The sequence below is a fragment of the Dama dama genome, chromosome 27, assembly GCF_033118175.1.
Source record: "Dama dama isolate Ldn47 chromosome 27, ASM3311817v1, whole genome shotgun sequence".
Taxonomy (NCBI): Eukaryota; Metazoa; Chordata; class Mammalia; order Artiodactyla; family Cervidae; genus Dama; species Dama dama.
In genome coordinates, this window is record NC_083707.1 from 2,881,733 (window position 1) to 2,905,492 (window position 23,760).

Here is a 23,760-nt window from a genome sequence, read left to right on the forward strand (position 1 = left end):
GTCGTGTGCGGGTTCTGTTTGTGACCGGTTTATCTGTAACAGCGTTTTCACGGCAATCTGTAGACACGCACAGGTTGCCAATGCACGTTCCCGCGGAGGCAGAGTAGGCGCTGCTCTGCCTGCCTGTTCAGCTCACACTGTGAACTGTGTGCTTTTCACAGTTTATTTAGTGCCACATTTTCCACATTTTTCTTTTTTTTTTTTAATGTATTCAAACACATATAAAATTTAGCAGTGTAGGGGCTTCCCTGTTGATTCAGTGGTAAAGAATCCACTTGCCAATGCAGGAGACACAGGTTGGATCCTGGATCCGGGAAGATCCCACATGCCGCAGAGTCCCCAAGTCCATGTGCCGTAACTACTGAGCCTGCCCCTAGAACCAGGGGCGCAACCAGAGAAGCCACCACAATAAGAAGTCTTTACACCACAACGAGAGAGTAGACCCCCATCTCCACAACTAGAGAAAAGCCAGCACAGCCATGGAGACTCAGCACAACCAAATAAACAAATAAAATTATAAAAAGAATAGTTTAGCATTGGGACCATTTAAGTGTTCAGCTCACTGGCATTAAATATGCTCCTGCTGTCGTGCAGGATCATCAGCAGCCACCACCATCCACCCCTGTAACTTCATCTCATAAAACTGAATCACTCTACCTGTTAAACACTGACTCCCATTTCCCCTACCTCAAACCTGGCAACCACCACTTTTTGCCTCTATGATTTTGACAAATCTGAGTACCTCATATAAGTGATATTAGACTGTATTTGTCCTTCTGTACTGGCTTATTTCAGTGACTGAGCAAAATGCCCTCCAAGCTTCATCCATGCTGTAACCTATGTCACAATTTACTCTTCCTTTAAGGCTGAATAACAGGTCATTCTGTGACTACCACATTTTGCTTTTCCACTCATCAGTTGATGAACATGTGGTTTTCTTCCACGTTAAGCTATTGTGAGTAATGCTTCTGTGAGCATGAGAGACAAACAGCTCTTTGAGACCCTGCTTTTAATTCCTGAGTATGAAATTAGAAGTGCAATTGCTAGGTCACATGGTAACTGTATTTTTTATTTTTCTGAGGAAGCCCCATACTGTTTTCCACAGTGGCTGTTCCATTTTACATTCCCACCAACAGGGAATAGGAGTTCTGGTTTCTCCACATGCACACCAACACCTGTTTTCTGGTTTGGGAGTAATAGCCATCCTGATAGATATGAGCTGGTAGCTCACTGTAGTTTTGATTAGTGCTTCCCATTATTACTGATGTTGAGCGTCTTTTCACTTGCTTAATCATCATTCATATGCCTTCTTTGGAGAGATATCTATTCAAGTCTTTTGCTCATTTTGCACTGGGTGGTTTGTTTCTAGTTGTAGAGTTTTGGTTCTCTCTTTATCTGGATATTAATCCCTCATTCAGATACATTATTTGCAAACATGTCTTCCTGTTCTGAGGGTTGTCATTTACTCAGTGGACTGTGCCTTTTCTAAGATATAAATGTACCTTTATCTGTGCCACATCTTAGTTGTGGCATGCAGCACATTTAGTTGCAGCATGTGAACTCTTAGTTGTGGCTCCTGGGATCTAGCTCACTGACCAGGGATCAAACCCAGGCCCCCCACGCCCATAGCCCTCACATCTGCAGGTTTCTTTCCTTCTGCATTTACTAGACGTATCCCTCCTCTGTCCAGGGCTGTCTACTGTTACACACTGTGCAGGTTTTCCCCTTGGATGGGTAAGAGATGTCACTGTACCTTTCACTTTAATGCTTTGTCAACTTAAGAATAACAGCAGTCCCCAGAATGAAGTACTCACAGTGGAGGAATCCAAATCCGGTCAAAAACCACACACCCCCACCCCTGCACACTCCTGTCCTCCCCGGGCCTGTGAGAACAACGGGAGACTGGCCCAAGGTGGAGGGAATGCAGGAGGAGACCAGCAAAGGCACTGGGAGTGTCTCTATTTTCAGCAGAATAAACAGGAAGTGCAGACAGTCACTTGTCACCACTTCCCCACAAAATAAACCCTCCCAGTACTAGCGACCCCTGTGTTCCTATCATCTATGAGATGGGCCTGCACCCCTCAGGCCCCAGACCACGACTAGAAGAGGGGCCCTAATGGAATTTCAGTGGCTCTCTGCCCTGTGGTAAGGGGCCTCCTACAGTGCCAGCGGAGGCTTAATAACTTAAGTATACCAAAAGATTTCCAGCATAATTAGAGGACTTTCAACTATTTACTTTTCAAATAAACATAAATGTGGGTCATTTGATTGTGTCTGTTAACTGTTCTTGGCATTCTGACATTCTTTTGGGTTCCTAGAATGAGGAACATACATTTTAAAACTTTTTTGGTTATCAGAAACTGCACGATTGGGGGGTAGGGTAGGGAGGTAAGGGTATTTGCTTGTGATGTCACTTAAGTGAGTTGCCAGAAAAAGTAATTAAGGGATGTTCTTAAAAATAAGTTGGTTGCCAATTTGGTTATAGATACTGGCAAAATCTATAATTTCTGCTTTATAAATGCTTTTCTTGGATTCTGCATTAAGTAGTAGGAGGTATGTTTGGTTTTGAGTTAGGGGTTTACTGCTGAGCAGGAAGCACTCAGTGGGTGTAACATGTTAAGTTGCCACAACTGAATTTCTATATTTTTTTCCACATTTTATTCTGTTTCCTAAGATACTGCCTAAGGTTTTGAGGCTGTGTGTTGAGGGTAGGGTAAAGATGTAATTTCACTGAATTCACTTCCTCTCTGTGCCCACACTTTCCAGAACAGGCGTAGAACCTGCAGATGAACACCCTCTGCTATGGGAGATGTTTCACAAGACACATTTGCTTTTTTGTCACTGATTTCTAGAAGTTTACATGTTTGGAGAATTTCCTTTTATTTTCTAATTATAAAAAAGGACAAAAACTCTCCCACTGCTCTACCGTGGGAACATGCAGAAAACAAAACGCCTGAACCCCACGTTCACCCTGGAGTGGGAGTGGATGTGGGGGAGAATGTGCTGACGCAGCTCATTAAAAAGCAAACAGAGCCCGAGCCACACATCATCCAGAAGAGTCCAGGGCTTGTCGTGGGGAGGCTGGCCACTCTGCAGGCACTGTCGGACAGCCAGGCCCAGCCCATCTCCTGGACATGCTCCCTCCATCCGTGTCAGTGCCTTTTCCCCTCCAGTTGGGCCTTTGGGACAGAGGGGAGACAGAGCTGGCTGATCCTGTTCTCTGACCGCCCCAGAGACACCTTGTGTGTAAACAGTGAGCATTTACACAGATGGAATTGGAATCCACTCCTTTCTTACTTACTTGCTAGTCATATATACTTTTCAGTGTTTTCAAGCCCATAGTATGTGAATAATTTGGATTCTTTTTAAAATCTTTACATATCACAAACACATCCTAGGTCATTAAATCCTTTGTAAAACATTTGTTTTAAAAACATGTTTTGTTTTGCTTTTTTCTGGGATGTCCCTGGTGGTCCAGTATAAGAATCCACCTGCCAATGTAGGGGACACAGGTTCAATACCTGGTCCAGGAAGACCCCACATGCCACAGGCAACTAAAGCCCGTGTGACACAGCTTCTGAGCCTGTGAGCCACAGCTTCTGAGCCCCTGTGCTGCAACTACTGAAGTCCGAGCACCTAAAGCCTGTGCTCCACAACAAGAGATGCCACCATAATAAGTCTGTGTACAGCAACGAAGAGTAGCCCCAGCTTGCCACAACTAGAGAGAGCCCTTGCACAGCAACAAAGACCCGGGTCAACCAAAAATTAATTAATTTAAAAAGAAACATTTAAAAAAATTTTTTTACTATTTATAACATATTTGTAAAAGAAAATCCAAACAACATGGAAATAACTCCACCACCCTGACGTGACCACTGTTAGTAGTTTGGTGAGGTGCCTCCAGACCCCTTGGTGTAGATACAACTCGTTGAATACAGTTTTATATAAACAGGGTCATAATACACATACTACATTGATTATTTTAGTCTCGCATCACATTTTTTACTCCTTGTAGATTATATAGTATTTACCATCTTTTTACCAGACATAGCAATTGTATGAATGTAACAAACTGTGACTAATCCCATATTAATTTAAACTGTTCCAATTTTTCACTATAGTAAACTGTGTTGTACCTTTTATATACATGTCAGATTCAGGATTAATTGGTAGAAATGTTCTTGCTGGATTAAAAGGCATATTTTTAACTAAAGTGTATTTATGCCAGTGAGCCTCTCTTTAGCAGGGCATTAAAATGACATTTGAATTGGGTCTTTTAAACTCACCTTTGAAGACTGTTCTTATGTGGCATGAAAACTCATGAGCTTTGAATTGACCCTCCTGAACGCTGCAGTGAGGCCAGCAAGGCTCTAGCGGTGCTGTGGGGTGAGGGGCTGCCCTCGGCTAGGACAGCACCACCTGGGGCCACTGGGGACTCCAAAAGTCCAGCCTGCCCCCACCACCCCCCCTACCCGAGTTCAGGGAGCCCCTCCCAGCCAGGTCTCCCTGGCGGACCTTCAGGACGGGGCTCCTGGGGAGAGACCGTGCAAGGGGGACTGTACCTACTGAAGCAGCGTGCTTCCACAGGGGCCAGAGGGTTATGGGGCTGAATGTGGTCATGGTGTTGTCTTCCTGTCTGGTCCAAGCGGGTTTGTGACAATTAACACGTGTATTTAAGCTGGTTCTCAGTGAGCATGAGCTCAAGGATTTCCAGTCTGATGGGAAACAAGGCCCAAAAACAGAAGCATGGTTGAGGCTTTCTTTTCATGTTTGAGCTGATAATCCTGGTTGTCAAGCTGCCAGTGTGAGTAGGATTTCTCTTTGTAAAAATCTGTCTAAACACAAAGCAGCAGAGTCCTCTGATAACATAACAGGGTCGTGTTTCTGTTTCCAGAGTGAGTTAGGGTTATGTGCCATTGCCCATTTTTAGAAGGGAGAGATTCTTTGGCCTTCTGGAACAGCCCTGCCTGTAGACTCTGCGACTGCACCACCAGCCTCCCCCGTGTGCCTGGCACTGGGGCACCTCCCACGGAGGCAGAGCCCCAGGGCTCACCTAGCATTCAGGCCGGCAAATATGGCTGTTCCTTTCTGGACTTGCTGAGTCTCCAGCGCTGTGGCGAGCAGGTTGGTCCTGTTTGTCCTTTGCGGGGGCCGGTCGTGGGACCACTGCAGCTCCAGAGAAGGGCCAGGTCCCGCAGGCTGTGCAGGTTGTGCCAAGGCTGATGCAGAACCATGGAGAGGTTTAAGCAGATGCTCTGTGAACTGATGAAGTGTCCTTGTTTATACAATGGCTGGTTAAAACAGGGATTTCCCTGGTAGTGCAGTGGATAAGAATCTGCCTGCCAATGCAGGAGACGTGGGCTTGATTCTCGGTCTAGGAAGATCCCACGTGCCATGGAGCAACTAAGGGCGAGAGCCACAACTACCGAGCTTTGTGTCACAGCTACTGAAGCACAGGCACCCTGGAACTCACATGCTGCGACTGCTGTGCCCACGCACTAGAGCCTGTGCTCCGAAGCAGAAGAAGCCATCCCCGTGAGAAGTCCCTGCATCGAAACAAAGTGTAGCCTCAGCTTGACACAGCAAGAAAAAAGCTAAGCAAAACAGCGAAGACCCAGAGCAGAAAAAAAAAAAAACAGTGGCTAGCTAAAACATCTTTTGTTTAGGTGAGAAATAGTTGATGAGTATTAATCTGAAATGTTTAAAGATCTTAAGCATTTTGCATTTGATGCATTTTTGCTGGAAAAAAGCCCCAGGATACTGGAAACTTAAGTCTTCTTTCTTACCCATCTAGTCTACACCTGCCTGTGTTCTCACGGTCAGTGAGCTGAGGAAGCTGTTTTCATTCCTGTTAGTAACCACTTTGAATCCAATTAAATGCCATTCCATTTGGAGGGAAATCTTTCAGGGAGAGAATGAAGACAGCTGGAGGAGAACCTGCACTTGGTGTGGGCTCTGTAGGAGCCCCCAGGGAGAAGTCTGCACCCCGGAGCAGCTCCCGTGAAAGCGCCCCACACAGAGACACTAAGGGTGCTCTTGGGACAGGCCCCTTTAGCTCTGTGTGGCTTCTCATGGCAGAGGTCAGCTGTGGAGACCGGAGGCAGGTGGAAATCCAGGGGGTGTGTCTTCAGCCCCATCTCTATGGTGATCCAGCCTCAGTGGGGCTCACCAGCGGAGAGGAGGGAACCGTTGTGAACAGGCAATGAAAGGAAGGCCAAGAGAAGGAAGCCCTGCTTTCAAAGAGTGGCCCCAAGCCCGGGATGAAGCTGCTCTGTGCCGCCTTCCTCTGGCCCGAGCTCACAGCTCTGGAGATGCTTGGTGCTCCTTTTCACCTTTTCCTTCTCCTTCCTTCCCAAACTCTGGCCTGGCTCCCAGCGTTGCAGACTGTTTCTCAGTCTTCTGCCTGTCTTGCCTCCTCCTCTTTGGCTGCACTGTGCTGGGCTGGCTCCCTGCCCATCGCTCCCTCCTGGTTCCACAGCTTAGAGGCAGGACTGGCCCCTGACGCACCGCCCGGCCCCGCAGCAACCTCGGGGATCCTCGTCACATTCATATTACAATGCATCAGGGCGCCTCATGTGGGCATCTCACACTGTGGCTTCTGTATGTTTATGTTGTTGCCTGGTTCCATCGCAGCCTGCTTGTTTCCCTTTAACATCCATTCCTGCCTAAGATCCATTGCTGTTACCTGCCTGCTCAGGGAGCCCTTAGAAGTAGCACCCACGTGGTCTGGAGACCACCGGCATCAGCGCCCCAGGGAGGGGAGGGGCTTGTGAGACACATGTCCCAATTGCAGCCAGGACCCCCGGGTGAAGGTCAGAGCTGCTCCTCCAGCACCTCGTGTTCATGGCCCCAGAATGCACCTATCCCTTCTACTCTCATAACAAATGCTGGTTTAACAGTTTGTTGTTGACCAAGGACTTTCCAGCTATCATGTGACTCTCACAACAAACAAGGCTGTATGATTGTTCTCATTTTGTGCATGATGAAACTGAAGCTTCAGAAAAGGTTAAAGGTTCCAAACATAATTCTCAACTGAAGTTGTTTGGAATCTATTTAAAGTAGCTCCTGGTGAGGGCTTATCTGGCACCTTTCAACAAAGGATGTACAGGGGTGACATCCAGGCGTTTCACTGTGATGGGTGTGACATGTGACTGTCGGCAGTCAGAGGAAGCCCCAGCCTTAGAAGCTGGAACTGAGGTGGGCCCCCACCTCATGACCGTGTTGTCTTCCTGTCGCCAGGAGAGCCCTTATTTAGAATACAGTCAACTTCAGTGGGACCTCAGCGCGAGGTGGTTATCATGGGAATGGCTTACCTGTGCTGGTTTGGAGTCCAGAGATTAACATTTCCATCGTGAACTTTTCTCTTTTCCAGAGACGTAAGCAAGATTTGGATTTCCTCTTGCATAGTGATCTGTCTTCCTGTTTTTGCCCTTTTCTCTGTACTTTCCACCCTCTCTGGTGGGAAAGTGATTCAGCCCAGAGCCCTGTCTCCGTTAGACTCCACCTGCACCCGGGGTCTCGTAAACCTGAGCTATCTTGTAGCATTTAACAGGTGCAGGCGGACATTAGGGCGACACTGATGGTTGGCTCTGGAGCTGCTCACTCCTGCATTGTCTTCCATGGGGAAACCAGGGCAGGCCATGCCCCCAGCCCACGCTCCACACTCCCCATCTCGCGAGAACCACAGAGGGAGGGAGGTGCCCTGGAGAGCTGAGCCTTGTCGGCCTGCAGAGGAGAGTCCTGACACCACCCACATCGAAGGCTGTTTCATTGTGAGAAAGCATAGGCGACATGACACTGACCATTTTACCCGTTTTTGAGCTTGCGGGTCAGAGGCACTCAGCACATTCACATTGATGTGCAAACACCACCCACCTCCTGAACCTTTTCGTCTCCCAGCTGGAACTGCACCCGTTAAAAATAGTGTGTTTTAGTGAGTTAAATCAAATGCTAAAAGTACCTCTGTCCATGTAAGTATAAATCCCTATAAAATGCCCATAGGGCACATTGATAGCTGATAAACGTCTACGGTCTTAGAATTTCTAATCCAAGGTGAGGGATTACACTTTTTCAAACAGTAAATCACTTAGGAAATGTCACTTGCTAGTGGAGTCGTCACATCTCTGCAGAGATCCCACGCCCTCCTGGGGGCTATGTCTGCGGCCGACCCTCCCCCTGGTCCCCATGCACTGGCCGCCCTGGCCTGGAGGCCGGCAGTCGGGACTGTGCTTCTTGGACTTCAGCTGCATGTGGAGTCTCAGCAACTCCGGACACGGCAGGGCGTCAGCGGTGACTCAGAGGGTCGAGCGCCCTGACTGGTCTTCCTCTTCCTGGGACCCCACTGAGCTGGCAAGTGCAATCTGTGTCATGACAGTGTTTGCGTGTTGGGAGTAGAGGCCCATGAGACACAGGGACCCCTCGGCCAATAGCTGTGCTGCCTGTCTGCCTCGCTGCAAACCTTCCTCCTTCCACCTCGCAGACTCAGGAGAGGGGAGTCAGGTGACGGCCAAGCCCGCATGGCTCCCACCTGAGGCTAATAAGCCTTTGACCTTGGAGCCACCCCAGTCTCTTTAAGCATCTTTCAGTGGATGAGATTTCTTTGTGGAGTTGACACTGAAAATACCAGATGCGTGTTTCTGATGCTCAGGACCCTCAGAGGGCAGAATCTGAGACTGAGGTTTAGATTCAGGGTTTGTCAGCGTGAAGAAGAGAACCCCGAAACCATCTCTCCAGCAGCTTTCTGGCGGCCCTCATTGTCGAGGTGCGTGGGCACACTTAGCTAGCGCACACTGACAGATCTCCTGCGCCGGTACAATCAGTGGAATCGCCATAATTCAGAAGGTTAGGGGACCCCGCACTGGGTGCGGCAGCTCCCCAGGCTTTGCACGAGGAGGTTTCCAGATCCCGCGGCCCTGGGTCTTCCTCAGGCCCCTTGGGAAGCACTGTGTCATGAGGTGCTTCTGAAACTAAAATACGTCTTCCTCACCTTTGTTACTTTTTAAGTCCTCCTCCACTGGTGCCGCAGACCAGTTAACTTCATGTGCTGTGAGCTGCTGGTGTCGCTCTGCAGACACTCTCTGCCAGGCCTCATGGTAACTGACTGGCAGGGGTCCTGGCATCCCCAGGATGGGGGTGAAGGGAGTTGCAGAGACTGTGTGTGTTTCATCAGGAGTCAGGTGTCAGGTTCAGGTCCTGTTTCCTCCAAAAGGAGGTGGTTTTGTCGTGTGGGCTGCAGGGGCCAGGGAAGACTGCTGGGGCTGCGGAGCCTTACAGGCAAGTCTGGCATCCTCGAGTCCATGGTCTCTCTGAGGGGGCTGACCTGTCCCTCCTTTACAAAGGACAAACCTGAGTCCTAGAGAGGTCGTGTGGCTTCTCAGAGGTTCAGGTGTCTCTGTGTCTCCTCCCACGGCTGGAACTGCAAGTGAAGGAGACTGTGGCTCTCTGGGGCGGTCAGCAAAGGAGCTGGGCACTTGCACAAGCCTGACCCACAGGCTGCAGTTTCCATGGGCCTAAAAGCGGCATCAGAAAGTGTCCTTGGACAGACCATAAATTCCTCTGGAATGCAAGAAGGACGCACACTGTGGTTCCTGGCTGCCATGGTTTTTCCGTCTTGGATGCCCCTGCTGTCCAGCCCCTCTGCTGACCTGGCTTGTTGCCGGGGTACCAGGCAGCTCTTCAGAAACAGCAGGAAGATGACCTATCCAGCTCTTAAAATCTGGGTCCTCAAGATGTACTGAGGAGAAAACACAGGGTGCAGAATTGTGTGCACACGATGTTACACTGAGCAGGGGGTAAGAGTCTGTGTTCATACCTGCTCATATTTGCATAGACAGACTCTGGGGTGATTGATAAATGAGCCTCGGGTGGGGGTGGGGAGCAGCTGAGGCCGTGGGGTTTGCTCCTGGGTGATGACCGTGCTCTGGAATTAGGCGATGGTGACGGCTGCACAGCTGAATGCACTGTCATCGAGGGCCGCATCAAACGTGGCTCAGCCAGCAGTGAAAGCATCTTCTTGAGGCAGGTGTTTCACTTGACTTTGAGCCTCTGCCACATATATAACACGAGCTGGTCTTTGACTCTGCTCTGGATTCTTGGACTGAGGGCCCCTGTGAAGCTGTGCCTTCTGAAGGGTGTTCAAGGTGTATGGAGTAGAGGACCAGTGGAGGGCTGGCCCGAGTGTGTTCAGGGTCCTGGGTCTGCTCGCAGGCATTCATCCTCAGGGGCTGCTGGTGAGGCACCCGGGTGGCGTGGGCAGCCTTTGCTCACGGAACAGACATCTGCCTGTTGGCATCACACAGTGCCCAGAGGCCTCTGCTGAGAAAGGGCTGCTTCTGTGTGTAGGCACTCAGCTGGCGTGTGCTGTGAGGCTCACAGTGCCTGGAGGGCACAGAGCCGGGCCAGCTGAGGGCAGGGGCGAGGGCCTGTACCCCCTACCCGGCCGCGCTGTGGCACATCCTTGCCCTCCTCTGCTGTCGGGCCCAGCCGTGGGAATTGCTGAAGGAGGTCTGCTCTAAGTATGGGCTTTTCTGCCAACAGTTATTTTCAGCTGTTTGAATTACAGTTGTCCCCTCTGGTAACCACTGTAGCGTCCTGTAAATACAGGCTGAATCACAGCCCCAGGCAGGGAGGGTGGACACGTGGATGGCTCCACTCCTCCTGGTAGGGCTAGCGACCCCTGAGGCCTTAAGTGGCTGCTCCGTGGCAAGGGAGCCATCGGACATGGCCCTCTCTCTCTGATTCAGTCCTGATACTGTTCCCACACCCTCTGCTCTGCAGCTGAACCAGAAGCCCACCATGAGCTGGTGGCAACCCACTGGCTCCAATGCGGTCGGAGAGCCAACTTTTCAGAAGTGTTCAACCCCGTTCTGCCCCTGGCAATCCCATCCTGCTCCTCAGACAGACTCCTGAGAGGCCCTGTGTTTTCCTTGGAAATTGAAGGTTCATTTTTCATTTCATCTGACCTCTTGCCTACTTCATAAAAATGATTAAGTGTGAGAGGGTGGGAGACGGGCACAGCTCTTCCTGGGGTCGATGTCCACAAAGTGGGGGGCCTGAATCGGGCTTAGCCCCCAACATGGTGTGCTGGGGCTGGTGAGACAAGACCCAGGGTCTTTCATGACTGTTAGTCTTGGGGTGTGGTGTCTGGACCACGAGCCAGCACAGCAGCCCCAGCTGGAGGTGAGGGTGGAGGAGGTGAGGGAGAAGGAGGTGAGGTTGGAGGAAGTGAGGAAGGAGGAGGTGAGGGTAGAAGAGGTGAGGGAGGAGGAGGTGAGGTTGGAGGAGGTGAGGGAGGAGGAGGTGAGGGCAGAGGAGATGAGTTGGAGGAGGTGAGGGTGGAGGAGGTGAGGGAGGAGGAGGTAAGGGAGAAGGAGGTGAGGGAGGAGGAGGTGAGGTTGGAGGAGGTGAGGGCAGAGGGCAGGGCTGGCATCAGGGCCCCTGGTTCCAGGCTTCTGAAAGTGTGCCTCTTGGGAGAGACACCAGCTCCGTCTCCTGATGCTTCGTGAAGCGATGGGTCCACAGGACGGCCGCTCACAGCCCGCTCCCTGGTTGCTGAGCTGGAGCTGTGGCTTGACCACACTGTAGGAGCTGAGTCTTCAGTTGAGCTTCTTGGCTGAGGTCAGCACCTCAGGCCCAGAGGCAGGAGGCTCTGGAAAAGACCTGCCTGGGGACCCGGGGAGAGGGAGCAGGGCACTCATCAGGGCCCCACCATTAGCCCTTCTGCAGTGACACTGGGGCCTGTGACCTGTGGCGGGCAGGACACAGTCCTGGCAAGGAAGGACTGTTCTCCTGCAATGGCCGGAGGGCGGGAAGCATGTTGCTGCAGGTTGGGGTGTGCGCGCCCAGCTGAGAAAGATGACTTCACCTGCCCTGGCCTTGAGTGTGTCTGAGGCGGCAGCCCCAAGACACACCTGAGTGATTTCAGATCCCGGAGTAACCAAGTAAAAATGTTCCCCTCTAGTCAAAAATACGACTGCAGCCCTCCTACCAGGCCCTCCCCGTGGGCTAGGCCATGGGCACAAGGCCGGGAGGCTTGGCAAGAAGTTCTCCCACACGGGCTTGAGGCGGGAACGCGAGTTCCGATTGGTGCTTTGTGCTCAGTCCCCCTTTGTGGCTTCTGCAAAAATGTAAGAAATCGGGCGGTTGGCTCTGTGTTTCCCTTGACTCGGCATGTTCTTTATTAACCATCTGCCCAGGCTGGGTTGTCCTCCTCCCTCTTCTTCCCACGAGGAGGAGCGAATGGCCTGCAGCCTTCAGGCTGTTTGGAATTGACATGGCCCCCCAGGTGGGAGGGGAGGCTGGGGCCGAGGAAGGAGAGAGCACGCCCTCCTGGCAGCCTCTGCAGCTTGGCTTGGGGAACGACATTCAAGGAAGCCATGCTGGATACCCCGAACTGTGTTCCCTGCCCCGTCCATCTTAGATCCACGCCCTCTTGGAGCAGCAGAGCAGTGGTCCCCAGCCCCTCCCATGTACGTGGTCTACACTGCAGGCCCTGGAGTCAGCGCCAGCAGTGACCCCAGAGGACCCATCCTCCTCTATCTTGCAGGCTGATCCTCACCACAAACCCAACCTCTTCTCTCCTCCCAAAGCCCCTCCTCCAGGAAACCTCTCAGGATTTCCTGTCCTCTGACCAGAAAGACATCACAGTGTGTTCCTGGGGCTCGTGGGCAGTTAGGGTCACTGGATTTAGAGATGCTGCCTGCAGTGACATCACAGAATCAGGCCTGGGGTGGCTCACCGTGTGTTTTGACCCAAAGCTCAGCAGCCCCACTTCCAGGAAGAGCCCACACAGAAGCACGCAGAGTGGGGGCCCGTGGGGGGCCCCCACATACAGGGGGGTCGCATGGGTACAGAGGCCTATCCCTGCAGTGTGCACTAGACATTGCAGAGTAACAAAGACCTGTCCCACACGGATGGTGCTCAAGATACAGTAAATGAAAAGAGCCAGCCGTGAACTGTGCACATGCAACACAGACTGAACTCTGTCCCAGAGCCGCACATGAAGCCCTAACCCCAACGTGAGGGTCTTCAGGAGGCAATTAAGGTTAAATGAGGTCACAGGAGGGGGCCTGTGTCCTTCTAGGAAGAAGAGGAGCGACCAGGGCACCCCTTCCACTGTGAAGAGGCCTCACAAGAACACAGCACGCAGCACCAAGTGCAGCTGCAGCCCCCGGACTGAGAATAAACTGCCTGTGGTGCTTTGCACAGCAGCTCCAGCCGGCAAGCTAGCACAGCTCCCCATTCTGCACAAAACATGAAGTGTTACTGAGTGTATTTTCTGCATTTGTGTCACGATGGTTAATCGTACGTGTCAGCTTGACTGCCGTGAGCGACACCCAGAGAGGCTGTGTCTCTGCGCATGTCTCCAGGAGAGATGGGCATCTGAACCCAGGACTGTCTGGGGCCAGTCTCCACCACCCCACCGGCCAGAGGACCAAATGAGGACAAAGGTGAACCAGGGGGTCCTCCCTTCCGGGGCTGGAGGGTCTGCCTTTCCTGCCCTCAGACATGGGGGACGCACGGCTTCCATAAACACCCCCACGAATTTCCTCTCCTGTCTGCGTCCACATGTGCTATCAGCTCCATGTCTCTGGAGAACCCCCGCCACACAGACACGTGTTAGGTACACGAAACAGCCTGGGAAAGTTTGCACGAGACATTTACTAGGGAGGAGCAGGACTGTCGGGGCGTTTTCTTTCTGTTTTGTGTATTTAATCCACTTGATCCAATCTGTTTAGTGTCAGCTCCCGACAGGTGCCGAGTACTTTCTCTCTACGTTGACTGAATGAACGAACCAGCAGGAGGGAGTGAGTCTTCCTGACGCTATCTTCACTCCTGCCACCTCCGGAGCAACGTGCAGGCAAGCACCAGGGTCCAGTACCTAGTGGTGTCTGCTTTTAGCCTTAGAGGGAGGTTCCCTGGGCCTCGGGAGTCCTGACGACCGACCGAGGAGGAAGGGGTGGGATGCTCTTAGCCAGCTCAGCCTCCAGGAAAGGGTGTTCCCAGCTGATGTGGCCTTTCCAGGCCTCAGGAAAGTCACCCACATGGCTCCTGACCCCCTGACCTGCCCATGTCTGTGGGCCTGAAGCTGGGCCCTGAGCACCTGGAGTGGGTTGGAGAGGGTGGTTCAGACTTCCTGGCTCCATGCGCCTTTGCTTTCTTGCTCTGGAGCCCCGGAGAGGTGGAGGGTGGCTCAGAAGGAGCACCGTGGGCTACAGTGACCCAGCTGGGCCTCAGCCTGGCTTCTTCCATGTCCTGAAGCCATAAAGCTTCACTGGTCATTGACCTCAGAGGTCCCACCAGCAATCTGGACCCTGAATCTCGGTGGAGAATCTTGGGTGCTGCCCAGAACTGGCCACGCAGGACCTAGAACTGCTCACAGTGGGCTTTGACGGCATCTCAGCTGACTCTTTGGGGAACAGATCAAACATCTCGCAGAACTTGGGCATGGCTTCCTCTTGGCAAAGAAAGGTGTTTCAGAGTTGACTTTATTTTCACTTTGAGGTGCTTTCAAGATTGATCTGTTTGAGGAAATTTTTAACAGAAAACACGGAGTCTTGTCTTCCTGGTAAACTTGTTCAGCCTCCTGGCAGGCGTCACCCTCACATGAGGCTGGGAAACTGGGAGGGAACGTCGTGCTTAACTTTTCAAATTAGGACTCTGTGCATTGTGTGGCTGCATTGCTCATATTCTCATCATGCTGGTTCCAGCAACTTCTATTAAGGCATGGTATTTTGTGTTGGGCCTCTTCTGCAGGGCAGACAGAAAACAGCTCCTCAGACCAGATCCCGCACACATGGTGTTATTTATGTTTCTGTTTTTCAGAACCAGGGCCATAGCTACTTTTGTTTGCTGCTTTACTTAGAAATGCACAGGGACATGACCCTGGGTTAGGCGATGGCTTCCTAAATATAATACCAAAAGCACACCCAACAGAAGGGAAACTAGATAAACTGGAACTCATCAAAATGTAAAACTTCTGTGTATCAGGGGACACTATCAAGAAAATGAAAACCCAAGTCATATATCTTATATTTGTATCTAGAATAGAAAGAAAATTCTCACCAATGACAAAAAGGCAAAGGATCTGAACAGACATTTTTCCAGAGAAGATATTCAGATGCCAATAAGCACATGAAAAGATGAAGACAACAAGAAACAAATGTGGAGAAACTAGAGCCTTCAGGCCCTGCTGATAGGAATATAAAATAGCATAGCCACCACGGAAAACAGTTCAGCGATTCCTCAAAAAGTTGAAATTATGGTTACCATATGACCCAGCAATGTCACTCCTAGCTATCTACCCAAGAGAAATGAGCACGTGTGTCCACACAAGAACATTCACACTGCACAGTTCACAAAGGCCAAAAGTGGAGACAAGCCAAGTGTCCATCAAGGATGCATGAATTTTTAAAATGTGGTCCATCTGTACAGCGGAATATTATTCAGCTGTAGATAAGAAATGAACTTGAAAATATAATGCTCACTGAAAAAAGTCAGACACAGAAGGCCACATACTGTATAAGTCCACTTATATGAAGTGTCCAGACTATAGAGACAGACAGTAGGTGAGTATTTGCTTGGGGCTGGAGGGAGGAGGGCATTTTGAAGGGTGGTGTTTCTTTCTGGGGTAATGAAAATGCTCTGGAATTAGATACTGGTGGTGTTTCCACAACACTGTGAATTTACTTAAAACCTCAGGATTGTGCATTTTTTAAGTGGTTTAAATGGTGAATTTTACGTTATGTGAATGTTATCTCGAGAAAGCACTTTCAAGGCAAACGCTCAGGGGAGGAACATGGGCTGGTGAAATACACAGCTGGGCGGTGCCACCTGGTGCTGGGGCATGGACTGGGGCAGGCGTGGGGGCCTGCAAGCTCCTCTGTCTTAGAGATTTTGCAGGGGAGGAGGGTGGTGTGGAAACATCCTCCTGGGGTGGGGATACCCTCTAGCTGCATCCATGCTCACCTGCTCGAGGGGTTCACAGGGGAACAGGCAGGCACGGCCTGAGACAGTTCTCATGGGAAGAAGATACCCCGACAGGGGTAACCAAGCAGTGGGTTATGGCTTTGGGGTTTTTCCAAGGAAAATTTAAACTCTATCCTGCTGATTCCTTCCTTGTGTCTCCTTGTGTATCAGGGCCAGCAACACACACTCTGTGCCCTGGACTTGGGGTGGGGAGCAGTCTAAAGAATTCTATGTCCAAGTTACCAAAAACAGTACCCAGGGGAACACTAGAACAGCTGACCCTCTGTATCCGCGGTCTCACGTCCACGGATTCAGTTGAACTGAGGACTGAAGAGGATGTGGATGCAGAACCCACAGACATGGAGGGCTGACAGCACTGGGCCATTTAAGGGGCCTGAGCCCTCAGACACCCAGGAATGACTTACTTTGTTTTGTTTTGTTTTTCGTCAAAAGAAAGCTTGTTGTCAAGTGCCCAGCCTTTCTGAAGCTCACATGAGAGGGGTTTACTTTGAAAGAACATGTTTTAAATTGAGAGGGAAGCAGGGCTGGCAGACTGGCGAGCTTGTTAGGGAGGGTTTCTCCCAACTGGTGCTCTAGCCTCCACCCCCCACCACCACCGTATGAGTTGGAGGTGCTCCTTCCCACCTTCCCAGCCCTCGATGGGCACCTGTGCCCTGCCTGTTTTCAGGTTTCTTTGGCCATCTGCACACCTAGCTGACGGGTGTGTCTCAGCCCACCTGCCTGCGGCTGATGCTTACCTGAGCACCCCAGGGCAGCTTCCAGACCTGTCACCTGCTTGGCAGATGTAGGACCCGAGGTGCTACTCTGCCACAAGTTGGTTATAATTGAGTACTGCTAATAATAAGGGACCAAAGAGTCTTAGAGTTTACCAAAAAGGGTGGATCCACAGGTGTGATTATAAGGAAGCTTTGTCACTCAATCAGCTTTTGGGGTTGGGGGAGGAGGCTGCTGGCCATCCCACAACCCAACCTATGTGGGAGACAGAGAGGCTAGGAAGCTGGTTAGTCCCTGGCCCCGATGTAGGTGGAGGCCGCTGCCTGGGACCTGCTGACCACCATCTACAGTTTGGTCAACCGAGAGCCAGTCTCAGGGTTGACAGAGCCTGTCCTGCTGAAGTTGCAGGGGGGTGGGCGGGGGCAGGGGGCAGGCAGGCAACTGGCATCTCTTGTGGAAGGAGGAGGGGAAAAAAAAAAAAACAAGAAAATCAAGCAACTGGGAGCAGAACACAAGCATACAAGACACCTCTGTGCTGGTTAAAACAGATGTTGTCACCTGAGAAGCACAAGCCCCAAAGGCCAACTCTAGTTCATGGACACAGTTCAGGGCCCCTGCCTGCCCTGGGACATGGAGCTCACAGCCACTGAGAAGGCCATACCCCGGGAGCCCTGTGAGCGGCCCTCAGCCCTGCCTCCAGGTACCCTCCTCCCAGGCTCCTGACACTGGTCTGCAGGCGTCTCTGCAGATGGCACAGACAGTGGACCTGTCTTCCTTCGTCCCCCAGATGGCCCAGTGACCCAGGGCTACCAGGGCTTCCCTGCTGGGATGATTAGCAGAGATGCTTAGACACATGCTGAGTGTCCATGGCGAGCCCCCCAGAGCCTAGGCACCCCCTGCTAGAACAGCTGTGTCTGCTGTCGGGAGGTGCCACACCGTGAAGCAGCCCCTTCTTCCCAGAAAGAATTGAAATGCAGGTTTACCTCTAGGAGGGGTCCTAGGACCACAGCTCCAAGAGGGGTCCTGACTGGCCTGAGCCCAACCCCAGCCCCACCCAAGATCTTGGTTCCAGAACTAGCTGAACCATTGCAGGGCAGGAAGGGACAGATGGACACAGACTGGCAAGTGCCGGGCTCACTCTCGGCTCCCAAGCCATGCATCCTTGATCCTTAGAGCAGTTTACTGCTAGGAGATCTTTAAGACTCACTGCCCTACACCTGACTCTGCATTTATTTTGAGTCATTTCTTCAAAATCCTCTTTAAACTTCCTTTGATTCTGGAACCAGCCCTGATAAAAGCAACCATGATGCCAGAGCAACACCTGGCGCACAGTCAGTGTGTGGCCCTTGGGTGCCACTGGAGCCGTCCACCACGCTTCCTCCCACAGGGGCTCAGCAAGCCCAGGGACTGCACTCCTGGGGGAGATGGGGGCTCACAGGACGGCTTCCTTTGAGGAAAACGGGGAGTGGGGCTGGGGGGGCCAAGACGGAGCATCTGGAAGTGGCGTCTGAGTCCCTGCAGCCCAGCAAATCGAATGAGCTGGGGGTAGAGAGAGCTGAGTGCATGGGGTTGTGGGGGACCCTACAGGGAGTTCTGGTCACTGCAGGAACTGAGTTTATCAGGGGCACTGAGGGAAAACAGTCTAAGGAGACAGGTCTTGAGGCTTCAGGACAAAGTGTGTGAGGAAAGAAAACTGCAGGAGTTTCAGATTCCTTTGCAATATGTGGCACATTTTATTTTTCAGCTTATGTGGCAGGCTTTTTTTTTTTTTTTTTTTTTTTTTCATTTAAATGTTAACGTTTCCAGTGTCTCTAAGAATAGACTCGTTCTGACTTGTGTTTGATCCAGCGGTGCAGCTCTTCCGGGAGGTTTGCATGTCTGCTTAATCATGGGCAGGGGAGCTGCTGGGCCTTAGATACCCTGGACAAGCTCAGACTGGAGGCGGTGTTTGCACGCAGCTGGGTGATGGCTAATTAAAGTCCCCATGTGAGCTTCTCAACCTGTGTGGTATGCGTCACTGAAAGGTAGAAGGATGTTCTCAGGCCACTCCCCCCCCACCTTTCCCCTCTGTCCTCTCATTTCTGTGTCTGGAATCCCTTCATTTGTAGAATTCTTTTACGCAGAAGCCAGCAGTCTGCTCGCACCACTTCCTGTGCTGTGGGTCTGGGTGCTCCTCCGGTGACCATGCAGCAGAGTCACGGGGGCTCTCTTGTGATCCTGACAGTGATCAGACTCATTCCTGAGCTCTTCCTTCTCTCCATGACGCTTTAAAGCCGGCTAACTCTGCTGGGAGGAAAGGAGACCGCCTCAGCTTGTGTCTGGAGAAACTGAGTCAGCAGCACAAGGCGGAGGACAGCAGACCCAGCTTACTGGACGGCAGGCGGGGCGCCCAGAGAGGCCCTCCCCTCCCCGCAGGCCTAGCCTAATCGGCAGAAAAAGCTGAGGACACCCCGCCAAGCGCTGGGGCGGGGGCTTTCTGCCAGGCGGGCAGAATGCACCTTGGTTGCTACATCTGTCTGGAGCTTCCCAGCTTGAGCAGTTACAGGAACAGCGGGGAGTGGGTGGGTGGAAGCGTGGCCTGTAGATGTGAGGTCAGGGGCTGAGGTCCGGCACGGCTTGGCCAAGGCCACAGCCACCTGCCTCCCACACTTTATTTGAGGGCTTTTTATTGTCTCATTGATCTGTGTCTGTTCTGTGCCAGTACCATTTGGTTTTGATTAGTATAGCTTTATAACAGCCTGGACTCAGGGAGCATGTTACCTTCAGCTCTGTTCTTCTCAAGATTGTTTTGGCTATTCGGGTTTTCTGTGTTTCCACACATATTTTTTAATTATTTGTTCTAGTTCTACGGAAAGTCTCATGGGTATTTTGACAGGGACTGCATTAAATCTGTAGACTGCCTTGAGCAGTATGGTTATTTTCACAGTATTATGATGACTCTTCCAATCAACAGCATATGTTTCCTTCTATCTGTGTCATCATCAACTTCTTTTGCTAGGGTCTTCTAGTTTTCCAAGCACAGGTCTTTTACCTCCTTGGATTTATTCCTATGTAATCTATTTCTTTTTTGATATGACTATAAATGAGACTGTTTGCTTAACTTCTCTTTCTGATAGTTCATTCTTAATACATAGAAATGAAAGATTTCTGAATATTAATTTTGTATCCTGCAACTGTACTGAATTAATTGATGAGCTCTAGTAGGTTTTTGGTGGCATCTTTAGGATTTTCTATGTAGAAGATCATGTTATCTTTAAATAGTGACAGTTTTATTTCTCCTTTTCCAATTTGGATTTCTCTTTTGCTTTTTCTTGTCTTAGTGCTCTGGTTAGGACATCTAATACTATATTGAATATAACTGGTGAAAGTTGGCAATCTTGTTTTCTTCCTCATCTTAGGGAAAGTGCTTTGAGCATTTCACTGTTGAGTATGATGTTAGGTGTGGGCTTATCCTATATAACCTTTCTTCAGTTCAGTTCAGTCACGTCCGACTCTTTGTGACCCCATGGACTGCAGTACGCCATGCCTCCCTGTCCATCACCAACTCCTGAAGTTTACGCAAACTCATGTTCATTGAGTCAGTGATGCCATCCAACCATCTCATCCTTTGTTGTCCCCTTCTCCTCCTGCCCTCAATCTTTCCCAGCATCAGGGTCTTTTCAAATGAATCAGCTCTTCGCATCAGGTGGCCAAAGTATTGGAGTTTCAGCTTCAACATCAGTCCTTCCAATGAACATTCAGGACTGATTTCCTTTAGGATGGACTGGTTGGATCTCCTTGCAGTCCAAGGACTCTCAAGAGTTTTCTCCAACACCACAGTTCAAAAGCATCAATTCTTCAGTGCTCAACCTTCTTTATAGTCCAACTCTCACATCCATACATGACCACTGAAAAAACCATAGCCTTGACTTTTGTTGGCAAAGTAATGTCTCTGCTTTTTAATATGCTGTCTAGGTTGGTCATAACTTTTCTTCCAAGGAGTAAGCATCTTTTTATTTCATGGCTGCAGTCACCATTTGCAGTGACTTTGGAGCCCAAAAAAATAAAGTCTGCCACTGTTTCCACTGTTTCTCCATCTATTTGCCATGAAGTGATGGGACTGGATGCCATGATCTTTGTTTTCTGAATGTTGAGCTTTAAGCTAACTTTTTCACTCTCCTCTTTCACTTTCATCAAGATGCTCTTTAGTTCTTCTTCACTTTCTGCCATAAGGGTGGTGTCATCTGCATATCTGAGGTTATTGATATTTCTCCCAACAATCTTGATTCCAGCTTGCACTTCATCCAGCCCATCATTTCTCATGATGTACTCTGCATATAAGTTAAATAAGCAGGGTGACAATATTCAGCCTTGACATACTCCTTTTCCTATTTGGAACCAGTCTGTTGTTCCATGTCCAGTTCTAACTGTTGCTTCCTGACCTGCATACAGGTTTCTCAAAAGGCAGGTAGGTGGGCTGGTATTCCCATCTCTTTCAGAATTTCCCACAGTTTGTCGTGATCCACACAATCAAAGGCTTTGGCATAGTCAATAAAGCAGAAATAGATGTTTTTCTGGAACTCTCTTGCTTTTTCGATGACCCAGCGGATGTTGGCAATTCGATCTCTGGTTCCTCCGCCTTTTCTAAAACCAGCTTGAACATCTGGAAGTTCACCATTCACTTATTGTTTAAGCCTGGCTTGGAGAATTTTGAGCATTACTTTGCTAGCATGTGAGATGAGTGCAATTGTGCAGTAGTTTGAGCATTCTTTGGCATTGCCTTTCTTTGGGGTTGGAATGAAAACTGACCTTTTCCAGTCCTGTGGCCACTGCTGAGTTTTCCAAATTTGCTGACATATTAAGTGCAGCACTTTCACAGCATCATCTTTCAGGATTTGAAATAGCTCAACTGGAATTCCATCACCTCCACTAGCTTTGTTCATAGTGATGCTCCCTAAGGCCCACTTGACTTCACATTCCAGAATGTCTGACTCTAGGTGAGTGATCACACCATCATGATTATCTGGGTTGTGAAGGTCTTTTTTGTAGAGTTCTTCTGTGTATTCTTGCCACCTCTTCTTAATATCTTCTGCTTCTGTTAGGTCCATACCATTTATATCTTTTATTAAGCCCATCTTTGCATGAAATGTTCCCTTGGTATCTCTAATTTTCTTGAAGAAATCTCTAGTCTTTCCCATTCTATTGTTTTCCTCTATGTCTTTGCACTGATCGCTGATTGCTGAGGAAGGCTTTCTTATCTCTCCTTGCTATTCTTTGGAACTCTGCATTCAAATGGGTATATCTTTCCTTTTCTCCTTGCGTTTGGCTTCTCTTCTTTTCACAGCTATTTGTAAGGCCTCCTCAGACAGCCATTTTGCTTTGTTGCATTTCTTTTTCTTGGGGATGGTCCTGATCCCTGTCTCTTGTACAATGTCACAAACCTCTGTCCATAGTTCATCAGGCACTCTATCAGATCTGGTCCCTTAAATCTATTTATCACTTCCACTGTATAATCATTAGGGATTTGATTTAGGTCATACCTGAATGGTCCAGTGGTATTCCCTACTTTCTTCAATTTAAGTCTGAATTTGGCAATAAGGAGTTCATGATCTGAGCCAAAGTCAGCTCCCAGACTTGTTTTTGCTGACTGTATACAGCTTCTCCATCTTTGGCTGCAAAGAATATAATCAATCTGATTTTGGTGTTGACCACCTGGTGATGTCCATGTGTAGAGTCTTCTCTTGTGTTGTTAGAAGAGGGTGTTTGCTGTGACCAGTGCGTTCTCTTGGCAAAACTGTTAGCTTTTGACCTGCTTCGTTTTGTACTCCAAGGCCAAATTTGCCTGTTACTGCAGGTGTTTCTTGACTTCCTACTGTTGCATTCCAGTCCTCTATAATGAAAAGGACATCCTTTTTGGTTGTTAATTCAAGAAGGTCTTGTCAATCTTCATAGAATCGTTCAACTTCACCTTCTTCAGCATTACTGATCGGGGCATAGACTTGGATCATGGTGATATTGAATGGTTTGCCTTGTAAACAAACAGAGATCATTCTGTCATTTTTGAGACTGCATCCAAGTACTGCATTTCGGACTCTCTTGTTGACTATGATGGCTCCTCCATTTCTTCTAAGAGATTATCACCCACAGTAGTAGATATAATGGTCATCTGAGTTCAATTCACCCATTCCAGTCCATTTTAGTTCACCGATTCCTAAAATGCTGACGTTCACTCTTGCCATCTCCTGTTTGACCACTTCCAATTTGCCTTGATTCATGGACCTAACATTCCAGGTTCCTATGCAATATTGCTCTTTATAGCATTGGACCTTGCCTTCATCTCCAGTCATATCCACAGCCTTGTCTAACTCAATGAAACTATGAGCCATGCCATGTAGGGCCACCCAAGATGGAGGGGTCACAATGGAGATTTCTGACAAAATGTGGTCCACTGGAGAAGGGAATGGCAAACCACTGCAGTATTCCTGCCTTGAGAACCCCATGAACAGTATGAAAAGGCAAAAAGATAGGACACTGAAAGATGAACTCCTCAGGTTGGAAGGTAACCAATATACTACTGGAGATCAGTGGAGAAATAACTCCAGAAAGAATGAAGAGATGGAGCCAAAGCAAAAACAACACCCAGTTGTGGATGTGACTGGTGATGAAAGCAAGGTCTAACCTTTCTTATGTTTAGGTATGTTCCCTCTATACCCACTGTGGAGAGTTTTTATCATAAATGTTGAATTCTGTCAAAAGCTTTTTCTGCATCTATTGAGATGATGCTATGATTTTTATCCTTCAAATTTGTGAAAATGGTATGTCACATTGATTGATCTGTGAGTGTGGAACCATACTTGCTTCCCTGGGATGAATCCTGTGTAATCGTAGTATATGATCTTTTTAATATATTGTTGGATTCAGTTTGCTAACGTTTTGTTGAGAATATGAGTGTCTATGCTCATCAGAGATATTGGCCTATAATTTTGTTTTTTGATATCTTTTTCTTGATGAGTCTTGCTAAAAATTTATCAATTTTATTTTTCTTTTCAAAGAACCAGCTCCTAGTTTCATTCGTTCTAT

The 23,760-nt window shown here is 49.4% G+C and overlaps 1 protein-coding gene across 1 annotated transcript in view; it reads left to right on the top strand.

Moving 5' to 3' along the window:
* Window positions 1-23,760, top strand: part of PARD6G (par-6 family cell polarity regulator gamma) — a 72,950-nt gene that overhangs the window by 40,526 nt on the left and 8,664 nt on the right. The gene's annotated exons all lie outside the window — the stretch shown is intronic.